This window comes from Protopterus annectens, chromosome 6.part0, assembly GCF_019279795.1.
Source record: "Protopterus annectens isolate FY-2018-M chromosome 6.part0, PAN1.0, whole genome shotgun sequence".
NCBI lineage: Eukaryota > Metazoa > Chordata > Ceratodontiformes > Protopteridae > Protopterus > Protopterus annectens.
The window spans coordinates 731,687,057-731,699,976 of NC_056737.1; the positions used below are offsets into that span (position 1 = coordinate 731,687,057).

The following is a 12,920-nucleotide window of genomic DNA, read 5'->3' on the forward strand; positions in this document are numbered from 1 at the left end:
CATTGGGTATTTAGCTTTTGAATTTTTGAGAATTGTATGATTTATTTTTTTCATTCTCTGAGGTACTAATGTTGTACTTGTGATGCAAGGGTCACCTTTTTGGCAAGATGATGTGTACTATAAAGATGGAGCATTTTACTTTTGTTTACCAAATTAATTAGCCAAAGATGTCTTTTTTACATAGCAGAATTAGAAAAGAGCTCCATTGTGCATATCCAAGAATACTTATGACATAATGGAATGCCTTATGTATTGTTGTATACTTGGCTGTAAGTTTAAGATCGTGCACTATGTGACTTAAATTATAGTTTGCACTTTTATCTGGGCTTGTGGCTGCAAAAGGCCTACAGTTTGTTTAAACTGTATGTATGTATGTTGCCCCCTTTATCAAATGATGAAAGATCAAGATTTAGACAAGCACATGAATAATCGTATGCAGAATTAATTGTAGTGCTAACTAAACTGCTGCTATGGCTCTCTCAATTTTTCAGAGAACTTTCAGTCTAAAGCATGACTGGAGGTTGAGAATTATGTTAACTCATAAAATCTAGTTCAATCCATATGTTAAATGACATGTGCTCTGTTTCTGTTTAGTATGCTTCTGTCCATTGGCACACTGGGAGAAAGTCGCACTGCTGCATTTCCTTATCCATTACTCTGTTCCTTGTAATTTTTTATTTTTCTTTTTATTTATTAATTTTTTTTGGTGGTCTTAATAGTGCACTGCCAAATTTTCAAGCCGTAAATTGTAGTTCCATCCCATCCATTATACTCCAGTTCTAGGTTGAAGGGAGCCAGAGGCTGTTGTGGAGTGTGGGTGAAACATGATGCAGATTTTGTGGGATACTATTCCACTGCAGAGTGGCATGTGTGCATGCATGGTAAGCTATCAAACCATGTTTCAGATGTAAAGGCAAAGTACAGGGTGATGGATCTTTGATATCCTTCCCTAAGTTCAGTTGCTCTTCTGCCTAGCACCTGTGTAATCAGCATGTAGTTCTAATACCAGCATGATTCTTTGTGACTGTATGTCAAGAAAAGTTATAGCAGGCAAACTGCTTGTATGTCTTTCTGAACTCTCAAAAATCCCATTGTGCTGCTTGACAATGACAAATACATATAGGAGTTCAAGGTACAGTACAGAAGGACCTTTTTCTGGGAAACTGCGTGTAGTAAAATATCTTCTGAATTCTACCCCAGAAATATCAATCTAAAATCACACTACTTTTGTTTGCTGACCTGATATTTGTGGTTACTTTTAACATGTCATTGATTGGTGTGAACCTGGGGATTCCACTGCATCTTGAGTAACCCCAGCTAAGTTTGATATAGGACTTTGTCTGCAACTGGATTTAGAACAAGGCAGTACAGCTTTTAGTGGTGATTACTTCTTTAACATAGTCTTTGGAGTGTGAAAATGTATTGAAAGAATTTTTTTTTTGTCCGTCTTAGAGGGATCATTTGTGTGATCTGATGCACTGTCTGTATTCTTTTGAATTCACTTTGAATTCAAAAATTTGCAGCATTTCCAGAAGGTCCCTCTTCAAAACTCTTGTTGAAGGTTGGTTCTTTCAGCTAAACACTGTTTTGTAATATCAACAGATACAGTAGCCCCAGATTGTCATTGTAGCATTCGATCTTGCAGTCTTTGCATTTGGAGATGTCTCGCACGCAGGTAGACCAAGGCTGGAATGACTTCCAAAGCTTTGGCCAGTGGCTTCCCATCAAGACAAAGGCATATTGGTAAAAAGGTACTTTCGCCAATGCTGTCTTCAGATTGTTTTTGCCACCACAGTAGTCGGGGGGAGGACTTCAGTCCTATAGCCATAGTGGACCAGGTGGACGTAAATAAGAGGGCACTTTGTGTTATCTCTGCCTTGATTGGATAGGGAGAAAAGGAGAAAAGCTGCAGAGGTCAGGCATCTTGCCTGCTCTGTCCCTTAGCTTGCAGGGATTGATCTTGAACACATCTTGGCTTGATTCTGTGAAGAAATGCACCCTCGCCAGACAGCTTGAAGAGTCCGAGTGTCTGTGCCTCCCTCCGAGTTTGCTCATCTGTAGCAACACTATGACAGACCTATTTATGTGAAAGGAATGCTCGAGTTCCCCATTGAAGGCTTGCCAATTTGCACTTTATGACGTCATCTGTCCTTGCCTTTGGGCAAAGAAGGCTCCCAAATCAGAGTTGATACTTCCACAGATCTCTTCAGGTTAGCTGGAGGTCCCCACTACATTTAGTATGTGCATGCTGTTTGTCTCTTGCATGTACTGCTGTGTGTCACAATTGCTGTTTTGTTGCCAATCAGTTGAAGGAAGGAGGGACTGATGAAAGATGGTACACTTTGGGTGTTCACATCCTACATATTAGTTGTAGTTCAGATGAAGGCAAATTTGAAGTAGATTGAAGGAGGTTGCATGAAGGTAGTTTGGGTTTAAGTTTTGTGAGTTTTTTTTTTGTAACCTCACATTAATTTTGTGAACTTTTTAATAGTGGGTAGCATTTAGTACTCCCAATATGATTCTTGCAGTCTGTGAATGGAGTCCTTCCTACCAGAAGGTTGCTGATTCAGTTTTATGGATTGATTTATGGAAATCTTTGTGACACTGTTATAGATTTTGTGGCACATTAGTACATTGTTTGCCTTTTGATGCTTTTGGATAGTGTCCATGTCAGAGTAGAAGTTTAACTACAATTGTAAAAATGATATCTTTGTAAAAGTGATTTATTACTGGTTACAGTCTTTGAATGTTGTAGCTGTTTGTGGGGATAGTTTAGTGATATTTTTAAATCAGTTTTTATGGGTAGAGCCCATTTAAACATTTCCAGTTGCCATCTATGCAGTCCTAATGCATGGTGTGTATGTAGGCAGGCTCAGCCATTGGTCCATGGTTTTCCCTCATGCCAGTTTATACCCCCCTTATTCATACCAAACTGGTCCAGTCTCAGCAGTTTATAACCTGCTGTTGTTTTAACTCCATTCTTTGTACTCATTGTTTTCTGTAATCCAGCCTCTTAATATTCTGTATTCTATCCATCAACTACAGTTTTCACAACCAAACTGAAATTCTAACTTGTAACATTCCACCCCCTACCTTCCTCTTTTCATTCTGTTTGTTTCAAAATGAAAAATAAGAGGAAAGACCCCCCCCCCCCCACCCAGGTATACTTCCTTCCTGGACTTTCAGCTTTCTCAGCTGACTTCTTTCCTTTCATTTCATGTTACTTTAACCCCTTAGTGGATGATCCCTTTTCCTTCTGTATTCTAACTCTTAACTGCCAGAAGTTTACTCCCATTTATTCCATTTCTTCCTGCATCTTTCTTCTCCCTCCCTTTTACTCACTTTCCCTTCTGCAGAATGATGCCTGTCTTGCTTCCTCTACTTCTGGTAGCTGTCACCTCCTATTTTTTTTTTTAATTATTTCCTTCTCAATTGTTATAACTTGCCCTACCATTTCTCTGCATTCATTGGGTATTATGCTGTCCTACTCTATCAAAAAGTTTCTTCCCATTACATTTGCCATTTAAAGCTTTCTAACTTTTATGTAGTCACAAAAATGTGTGACCAAGAACCTCTGTCTGTTCCTGATGTTCATCGTGCATACAGCTGCAGTAATCACAGATGGGTTCTCTGCCGTCAGGCGGGTCCTCGGTCGGCCGAATTCCAAAGTCTAGGTCCGGCGTCGGTTCTTGTAGCTTTCTCTCCTGACGTCAGTGAGGCAGGGGTATATAAGACACAGCCGACGCCATGTTCTTCAGTCTTTTTTGCCGCGCGGTGCCCGAAGCAGAAGCAGTTCGCAAGTGCCGGTCGGCCAGCTCCTGAATTTACGAAAAATTGGAAAACGAAGTCTTCATTAAAGCTAAGTACCCCGTTGGGGAAACTTTTCTTGCCTCAGACCGATGTCAGAAAAAGTTAACAATTGTATTTCTTGTGGGAAGCAAATACCGCATAAGGATTTCCATTCTCTCTGCATACCTTGTTTAGGCCCAGACCACAACGTCTTGGGCTGTCGCTTTTGCGCTAGTTTCAATAAACGCACTATAAAGCGTCGGGCGGAGTTCGCCCAACACTTTTTTGGTAAAGCCTTTGATTATAAAATGTCGTCGGAGACTCCGACTACCGTTTTGTCCAAAAAACGTAAGGACCGACACGCGAGGTCTGCAGTCCCCACCGACACCACGCCAAAACCGGCTACACGTGGTCCGGTTCTCAGCGAGACGCCTATGCAGTCCCTGACTACCGACGACACTTCTTTGGCGGTGTCTTCTGTAACCGAGACCGCAGGTACCTCTGCCCTTACCCAGACTACAACCACCGAAGCCACTGTGAGTGCTGAGCCTCCTAATGTGGACAGGTCCACTTCCACCCATGGTGTCTTTAGGCCCTCATCTTCCTTTTCCATTAAGGCCTTTACTAAATCCAAATCAGCCAGGCATCCCAAGAGGCCTGTTGCACAGGGCTCATCTCCAGGCCCCATGCCTAAAAAGCAGATGCTTAAAATGGCTGAGGATTTAGTTACTCTTATCAGGGGTTCCCAGCCCCCTCCAGACAAGAGACCCAGAGTGGAGGAAGATTCTCCCTCTTCTGATCAGGGCTCCATTTTTTCAGAGCATTCTGATGTAGAGGAACACCCTTACTCCCCTTATGAAGATTCGGATGCAGAGCAGTCCATTCCTTCTGTATCTCCTCCTGAGGATTTTTCCTTTGGGGAAACCTTGCACACTTTGAGGGAACACTTCCATTGGGAAGGCCAAGACTTTTCTGATTCCAAGAAAAGACTTAGGGAATTTCTTTTGTTACCTCAACACAGACCTCTGGCGATACCTCCTGTCTTGGACATACTTGATGATGTTTATTCAGAGGCTTGCCTTAATCCGGATTCCCTCCCTCCTGCTCCAGTCAAGCCTGATAGGTACTACAGAGTTCCTAACTCTCACCAATTTCTCTACAAAGGCCATAATGCTGACCCTGAAACCATTTCTCAAGGCCCCAAGGGAATGAAGGCCTCTACTGCTAAGAACCCACTACCTTCCGAAAGAGAGTCAAGATCCTTAGAAAGGTGGGGTAAAACGGTATATACCTCGGCCACCCTAGCCATGAGGGCCTTAAATTGTCGGTTTCATATGCTTAAATATCAGCAGTTTCTGTTATCACAATTAAGGAATAAAATGTCTCAACCTGAACAACCAGATTTGAAGGAGTTGCAGGATATGATGCATAGTGCAGAACAAGTGGGTAAACACACCTTACAAATGTGGCTATGATGCCCTAGAGGCCTCAAGTAGAGCTGCTGTTACAGGATCAGTCATTCGTAGACATGCCTGGCTTGGGGAACAAAGCTTGCCTGATCATGTGAAAGCAAAACTTCTAGATGCTCCTTTACAAAAGGATGTGCTGTTTGGTACTAATGCTGAGGAGATATTACGGAAAATGGAAGAAAAAGCCAAATCTATGCAAACTGTCAAAGCTTTTCTACAGGTTCAACCACCACGTTTTAGCAGAAATTGGCCTTCAAAAAACTGGTCCTTTCCAGCCACTGACAAGCCCCAAAGAGGTAGATACAGGCGCACAAGGGGCAGAGGACAATCACAAGGATCATATAGAGGCAGGCAATGGCAAACTCCAGCACCAGGAGGTGGCGAAGACAGTGCACAACAATACAGGAAACAAACCCAATGACTCCCTCCTTTCCATGCCAAGCAAGTCTCAGCTGGCAGCACCCTTGGGAGGAAAGCTGGCATTATTTACAAGAAATTGGCATATTCTCACAACAGACAAATGGATCCTGGACGTTATAAACAGAGGCTACAGATTTCATTTCCACTCTCTTCCAAAAATGAGAGGCATGCCAAACCTGCCATACAAAGGGCAGAGGCACAACTACAAATTTCAAAGCTCATAGACATGAGAGCTATTCAAGAGGTACCTACTCACGAACAAGGTCAAGGTTTTTATTCCAGACTATTTCTGGTACCAAGAAAAGGAACCGACTGGAGACCCATTTTGGACTTATCCATCCTAAACACATTCTTACTCGTACCAAAATTCAAGATGCTCACATTACAGCAGCTTCTTCCCATGCTGGGCAAGGAGTTTTGCCTGGTAACATTGGACCTCAAGGAGGCATACCTGCATGTCCCAATCAGACAAAGCTGCAGAAGATACCTCGGATTTCTTGCAGGTTCAATCCACTATCAATTCTCTGCATTGCCCTTTGGCTTATCTACTGCACCCAGAGTATTCACGAAATGCCTGGCATCAGTGATTGCCTACTGCAGACTTCAAGGGATACAAATTTACCCTTATTTGGACGACTGCCTGATCCAAGCGGACAGCAAGCACATACTTCTGGGACGTCTGGCTTATGTAACGCGGTTACTGCATTCTCTGGGATACACAATCAACAAAGAGAAATCCAGGCTAACACCATCTCAGAAAATAACTTTCCTGGGTGCCAACTTGGACACAAACACCCAGATGGCCTATCTTACGCCAGAAAAACAGGGCCAACTAACTCAGTACTTCAAAATACTAGCAAAATGTACCAGGCTTAAAGCAAGGAAAATCCTGCAGGCTCTGGGCTTCATGGCATCTTGCATTATTTTAATCCCATGTGCAAGGTTGCATATGAGGAAACTTCAATGGTACCTAAAAAACCTATGGTCTCAACACAGCCACAGTTTGGAAACAATAATACCAATAATTCCATGTTTGCAAAAGGAATTTCTATGGTGGGCCCAAGCATGTCAAACAAACACAGGTCTCCCATTCTGCAAGCCTCAAGCAAATCAAGTCATCACAACAGACGCCTCAGATTACGCCTGGGGGGGCGCACATGACAGACAGGTGCATTCAGGGCAAATGGTCCCAAAAGGAAAAGCACCTTCACATCAATCAAAAGAAATGCTAGCAGTAATAAATGCAATTACAGCTTTCAAGGACCTCCTGCATCCAGGACAATTACTGATAAGAACAGACAACACCACAGTAATGTGGTACATAAACAAACAAGGAGGAACACATTCATAACCCCTGTGCAGACTAGCCATGACACTTTGGAACTTGGCTCTGGAATGGCAAATCGAACTTCAAGCACAGTACTTGCCAGGTTTGGAAAACACGCTGGCAGACAATCTAAGCAGAAATATGACAGATCCACACGAATGGAAGTTGCATCCTCAAGTGTTTACAAAGATAATCCAAGCGTGGAGGAGGCCAGACATAGATCTCTTTGCCTCCCACAGGAATCATCAATTGAAAAGTTTTGTTCAAGGACCTTTCATCCAAAGGCCTGGAGAGTGGGCGCTTTCATTCAGTTGGACAGCATGGACAGTTTACGCTTTCCCACCTCTGCCTCTTCTGCCCAAGGTGCTCTTGAAAGCAAGAGCAGACAGACCGAAGATGATACTGATTGCTCCAGACTGGCCAAGGCAACACTGGTACCCACTCCTGAGGAGCCTAACACATACTCCTCCCTGGTCCCTACCTCTAATGCCTCTTCTGCTGACTCAACACAGCTACAAAACTCTTCACAGTCAGCTGAAAACACTCAATCTCGCTGCATGGAAAATTCCTTAACACCACAACAGACCCTACTCTCCAAAGAGGTGCAGGATGTCATTTTGGAGGCCAGAAGGCCATCTATGAGAAAGGCTTACTCCGCAAAATGGAAACTGTTCTGCTCTTGGAATGAGAAAAAAGGCCAGGACCCTAGAAAACTGAATTTGCCTCAGGTATTACATTATCTAGCTGAGCTGCTGAACAGTGGACTTTCATTTTCCTCCATAAAAATCCATGCTTCAGCCATTTCTGCAGAATTCAACACGGATCCACCCTTATTTTCTCACCCACTCTTAAGACAGTTCCTCAGAGGGGCTAAGAATATAAGACCACCAAGGAAACAACCAATACCAGCCTGGGATCTTAATTACGTTCTAGAAAAATTAACATTGCCTCCCTTTGAACCAGCTGCCTCAACAGATTTGCAATATTTGTCCTGGAAAACAGCTTTCCTTCTGGCCATTACCTCAGCTCGTAGGGTTTCGGAACTACAAGCCCTCATAGCTGTGCAGCCCTTTCTCATCTTCCATCAGGACAGGGTTTCCCTTCGAACCAAACCGTCATTTATGCCTAAAGTGGTATCCAGGGTAGCTTTAAATCAAGCCATACACTTACCTACCTTTTACCCCAATCCTCAAAACAAAGGGGAAAGGCTGCTACACTCCTTAGACATCCATAGGCAGCTATGTTATTATTTGGACAGAACAAAGCCCTTCAGGAAATCAGAACAACTTTTTGTGTCCTATGGTGTAGGGGCTGAAGGGAAGCCAGTTACCAAACAGACAATCTCAAAATGGATAGGCCACTGCATACGTTTTTGTTATTCCTATCATGGAAAAACTGTCCCTACAGGCATCAGATCCCACTCCACCAGGGCCACAGCCACCTCTACAGCCTTCCTCAGAGGAGTTCCTACCAAAGATATTTTGGAGGCAGCCACTTGGAGTTCTGTGCATACCTTCACAAAACACTACCACCTGCCTTTATATTCCAAAACTAGAGCAGGCTTTGCCACTGCTGTGTTGCAGGGCATCCTGGCTCATCCCAGTTCCACCTAGTGCCTACCACCCTTTGCGTAGCTTTGGGATTCTACCCATCTGTGATTACTGCAGCTGTATGCACGATGAACATAGTACAGTTTTGTGCCTACCATAAATGTAGATGTTAGAGTGCTAATACAGCTGCAGTACAGTTTCCCTCCCTCCTTCCCCACTTGGTAAAGGCCTAGGGCCTAACCTCTTTTTCTTACAACCTGTTTGGGTTATCCTTCTATGGTATATTTGCTTGCAACTACTGATTTTGGATTATATTGCATTGCATGTATATAAATATAATTTATGTATTGCCTTCCTTCTGGGGGCACCTGACATCTGGGGCAAGAAAGACTGAAGAACATGGCGTCGGCTGTGTCTTATATACCCCTGCCTCACTGACGTCAGGAGAGAAAGCGACAACAACCGACGCCGGACCTAGACTTTGGAATTCGGCCGACCGAGGACCCGCCTGACTGCAGAGAACCCATCTGTGATTACTGCAGCTGTATTAGCACTCGAACATCTACATTTATGGTAGGTACAAAACTGTACTATATCTCCAGTCTCTAAGAATCAGAAGGGTGCAGACTCCAAGCCCTTGTTGCGCACTGAGACTGTATCAAATCATAACAGTGTTTTAGTAATAGGTGAGACTTCTCTAAGGCATATGGGCATTACCCTCACCAGGCTGGTTAAGAAGAATAGGGTGACAGCTGGCTCTTTATGAAACCAGGCTACAGGATTTTGTAACAAGGGGTGTTCTCTGTAGTCAGTGCTGCAGTACTGATCCTTGGATCTTACTACCATGCAGAACCCTGTGACGACCCGATTTACAGAATCTTGGCATCAAGCCAATGGACACTCAATGACCAGTGTCCTGACGTGTGAGTTTTAAGAAGGGTGTGTCAGTACCATCTTCAGTTCTTTCTAGCCAAGCAGTTCAGTGCGTTTCCTGAATGTTTTATACTCTTGAAGTCAGTCAGTCAGCTAATGTTTCCAGAGATTCTCTCCTTTAGCCAGATAAGTAGCTCATTGGGGAGATTTCTCCTCTAATTTATGTTCAAAAAAGTTAACTATCCAGTAGGAAACAAATACAGCACAGATTTTCACTTAATTTGCTTGGGACCTCAACACAGCATTGCTAACTGCTGTGATTATGCTACATTTCATGCAACCCCTCTTGCTTGGGTACTCTTGGCGCATATGGAGTCCTTGTTGCTTGCTTTGGTAGTGTCACAACCTCTGACTTCTGCAGGGCCTGCACCAACTCTGGCGGCTGCTGGTGTGATGTCAAAAAGGAGTGAAAAGATAAACAAACAAAAAAAAGAATCTGCAGGCTGCCGAGAAAATTACTGAACCAGTTCCTAAGTCTAGCAAAGACCTTGGTGAGGTGCCTTTGCAGCCCCCAGGACCAGCAACTGCTAGGCCAGAACCATGTGATGCAGTCTGTCAGGAGGCAGCCCCATTCCGCTGCAACTGCCATCACCAGTCACGCGTCAGTCAGGTCTGATGCTGCAATGCTGGCATCAGCTTTTAATGTCTGATGTGGTTTTGGCGGATGGCCTTAGGTCTCCCTGCCTATCGAGGTTCCTGCAGAGGGTGCGATTGGATGAATGAATTCCTCGACCAGACCTGTTAAACTGAAACATGCCCCTACCTTGGCCTCACCACCACCCTCTGCGTGTTGGTCTGTAGTCCGAGATCTTGTCAAGATAGCACAAGAATTTATGGCTTTCATTAAACCCAGGGAACTCTCACAACCACCTTCGGGGACTTTTCTGACTAAAAGAACAAGGGAAGTAGCCTTCTAAGAAGTGGAAGATACTCCAAGCATTGAGGTTGAGGAAGAGCTCGCTCCTTTCTTTGGGTTATTTACAATCTCAAACCTACTCTTACTCAGATGATACTATTTCTTTAACTTCCCCACCCCAAACACCTTTTCTTTGGAGATAAATGACTTGATAAAAGAACTTTTAACTGGTAAAGTAAGCAGTTTTCCTAGGCATAGACACATTAAGGGAACTATTAAGTTTACCTTCTCTATAGACAGTTTGCTATTTCTGCAGTACACATTGTACTAGATGATGATTCTGAGGACATAGCCCTCCACCCTGACTCTCTTGTCACCTGTGCCTAGGAAACCAGGCAGATTTTACTGAGAATTTAACTGTCACAAGCACCTCTACAGAAATCCTAAAGCTGATCCCTCTGTTTAATAAATCTACTAAAGAGATTCCCATAGGACCATCTTGGCATCCCTTACGTAATATCAGGCAAAGACAACTACTGGGTAGGTTTGGCAAGAAAACTTGTACCACTGCAACCCAAGCCATGAGAGCTTTTAATTGCCAGATGTTCATGTTTCACTGTTGCAGTCATCACACTTGGGTTGTCTGCCTGCAGGTAGCCCCCAGTCGGCCCGAATACCAGAGTCTTGGGATTTTTGCGTCGGATGCTGTTGCCTCTTCCATGACGTCAGGGGTTATAAAACATGCAGCCGACGCCATTACATCAGCTTTTCTTGCAGTGCGGGAGCCCGAAGCAAAAGCAATTCACAAGTGGCAGTCAGCCACTACCTGAAATTTTCGTTTTTCGACTTTCAAACTTGAAGTCTTGTAAAGCTAAGTACCCTGTTGGGGATCCTTTTTTCTTGCTCTAATCGATGTCAGAAAAAGTTAGTAATGGTCTTGCCTGTGGAAAGCAAATATCTTACAGAGATTTTCATTCTTACTGTGTCACCTGTTTAGGTCCAGACCACAACATTCCTCTGTGTCTGTTTTGTGCCTTGTTCAACACCTGAATTATTCGTCGTTGAGCTACCTTTGTCATTAAATTATTTCGCACTCATTCTCTGTATTCTGAAATGGCTTCGTTAAGCCATCTGACTCCCGATCTTCCAAAAAAGTAAGGATAAAGACAGAGACGGTCCGCATAGGTCCAAAACTGCCGATGACACTTCTGTTAAGCTAGTCGCCAGTTTGCCGGTACTCTGGCGCTTTCGCAGCCCCTGATGCCCACTTCTACAGATTCTCAGGCCTCTACTGAGACCCATTCGGAGTCTGGTATGCCGCAAGATGCTTCTTCAACTATGGAACCTGTGGATGTCTCTACCTTGGATTGGTCCAGAGCCACTGTACAGGCACAGGCTTCTGTGGGTGTATTCAGGTCTTCCGATGTTCGTATTAAGCTGACTACTTCGTTTTCGACTAAATCTACTGAATTTCTCAAGCCCAGAGTTCGCACTACGTCTAGGAAACAAACGACCAAAGCGCATTCTCAAGCTACCATGCTTCAGAAACATGCTTAGAATGGCTGAAGACCTTATTACTTTAATTAGGGGAAGCCAGCCTTCCCCCTCTAAAAGAAAACTAATTGATTTTCCTTCTGATTCTACAGACCAGGAGTCCGATGACTGACCCCTCTGATTACCAGGACGTACCCTTATCCACCTATGAAGATTCAGATGTAGAGGATTCCATTCCCTCTGCCTTTCCTCCAGAGGACTTTTCTTTCGGTGAAACCTTACACCCTAAGAGAGCATTTCCGCTGGGAATGCCAGGACTACCCTCAGTCAAAAAAGAGACTCGGGGAATTTTTAGACTTTTCTCAGCACAGGCCTCTAGCTATAACCCCTGTCCTGGATATCGTAGATGATGTTTTCATGGAATCTAGTCTTACCCCTGATACTTTACCTCCAGCTCGTAGAAAGCTTGACGGGTACTACAGAGTACCCGGCACCCTCAGATTTCTCTTTAAAAATCCTACTCCAGATCCAGAAACCATTTCCCTGGGATCTAAAGGTGTTAAGGCTACTACAACCAAAAACCCTACCCCTTCGGACAGGGATTCTAGGGCTTTAGATTGGGTAAGAAGGTATATACCTCTGCAACTCATGCCATCAGGGCTTTAAATTGCCAGTTTCACATGTTGAAGTACCAGCAGTATATTATGGAGCTAATTAAACAAAAAATGGTGATTCCTGATTGTGCAGAAAATAAAGATTTACAAGAGTTAATGCATTCTGCAAACCTAGTTGGTAAACATACTTTGCAGTGTGGTTTTGATGCCTTAGAAGCACCTTGCAGGGCTGCTGTCACTGGGTCCGTTCTGAGAAGGCATGCTTGGCTGAAGAAACAAATCTTGCCAGACCATGTCAAAGCAAAACTACTAGATGCTCCATTAAATCAAGAATGTTTGTTTGGCACAAAAGCAGAAGTTCTTAAAAAGATTCAGGGAAAAGCTAAATCTATGCAAACTGTTAAGGATTTCTTACAGGTGCAGCCACCTAGAATTCAGTAGGCATTGGCCTTCAAAAAACTGGTCCTT

General features: G+C 43.7%; 1 protein-coding gene across 2 annotated transcripts in view; it reads left to right on the plus strand.

The window, feature by feature from the left end:
- Positions 1-12,920, plus strand: part of FBXO34 (F-box protein 34) — a 369,578-nt gene that overhangs the window by 185,542 nt on the left and 171,116 nt on the right. The gene's annotated exons all lie outside the window — the stretch shown is intronic.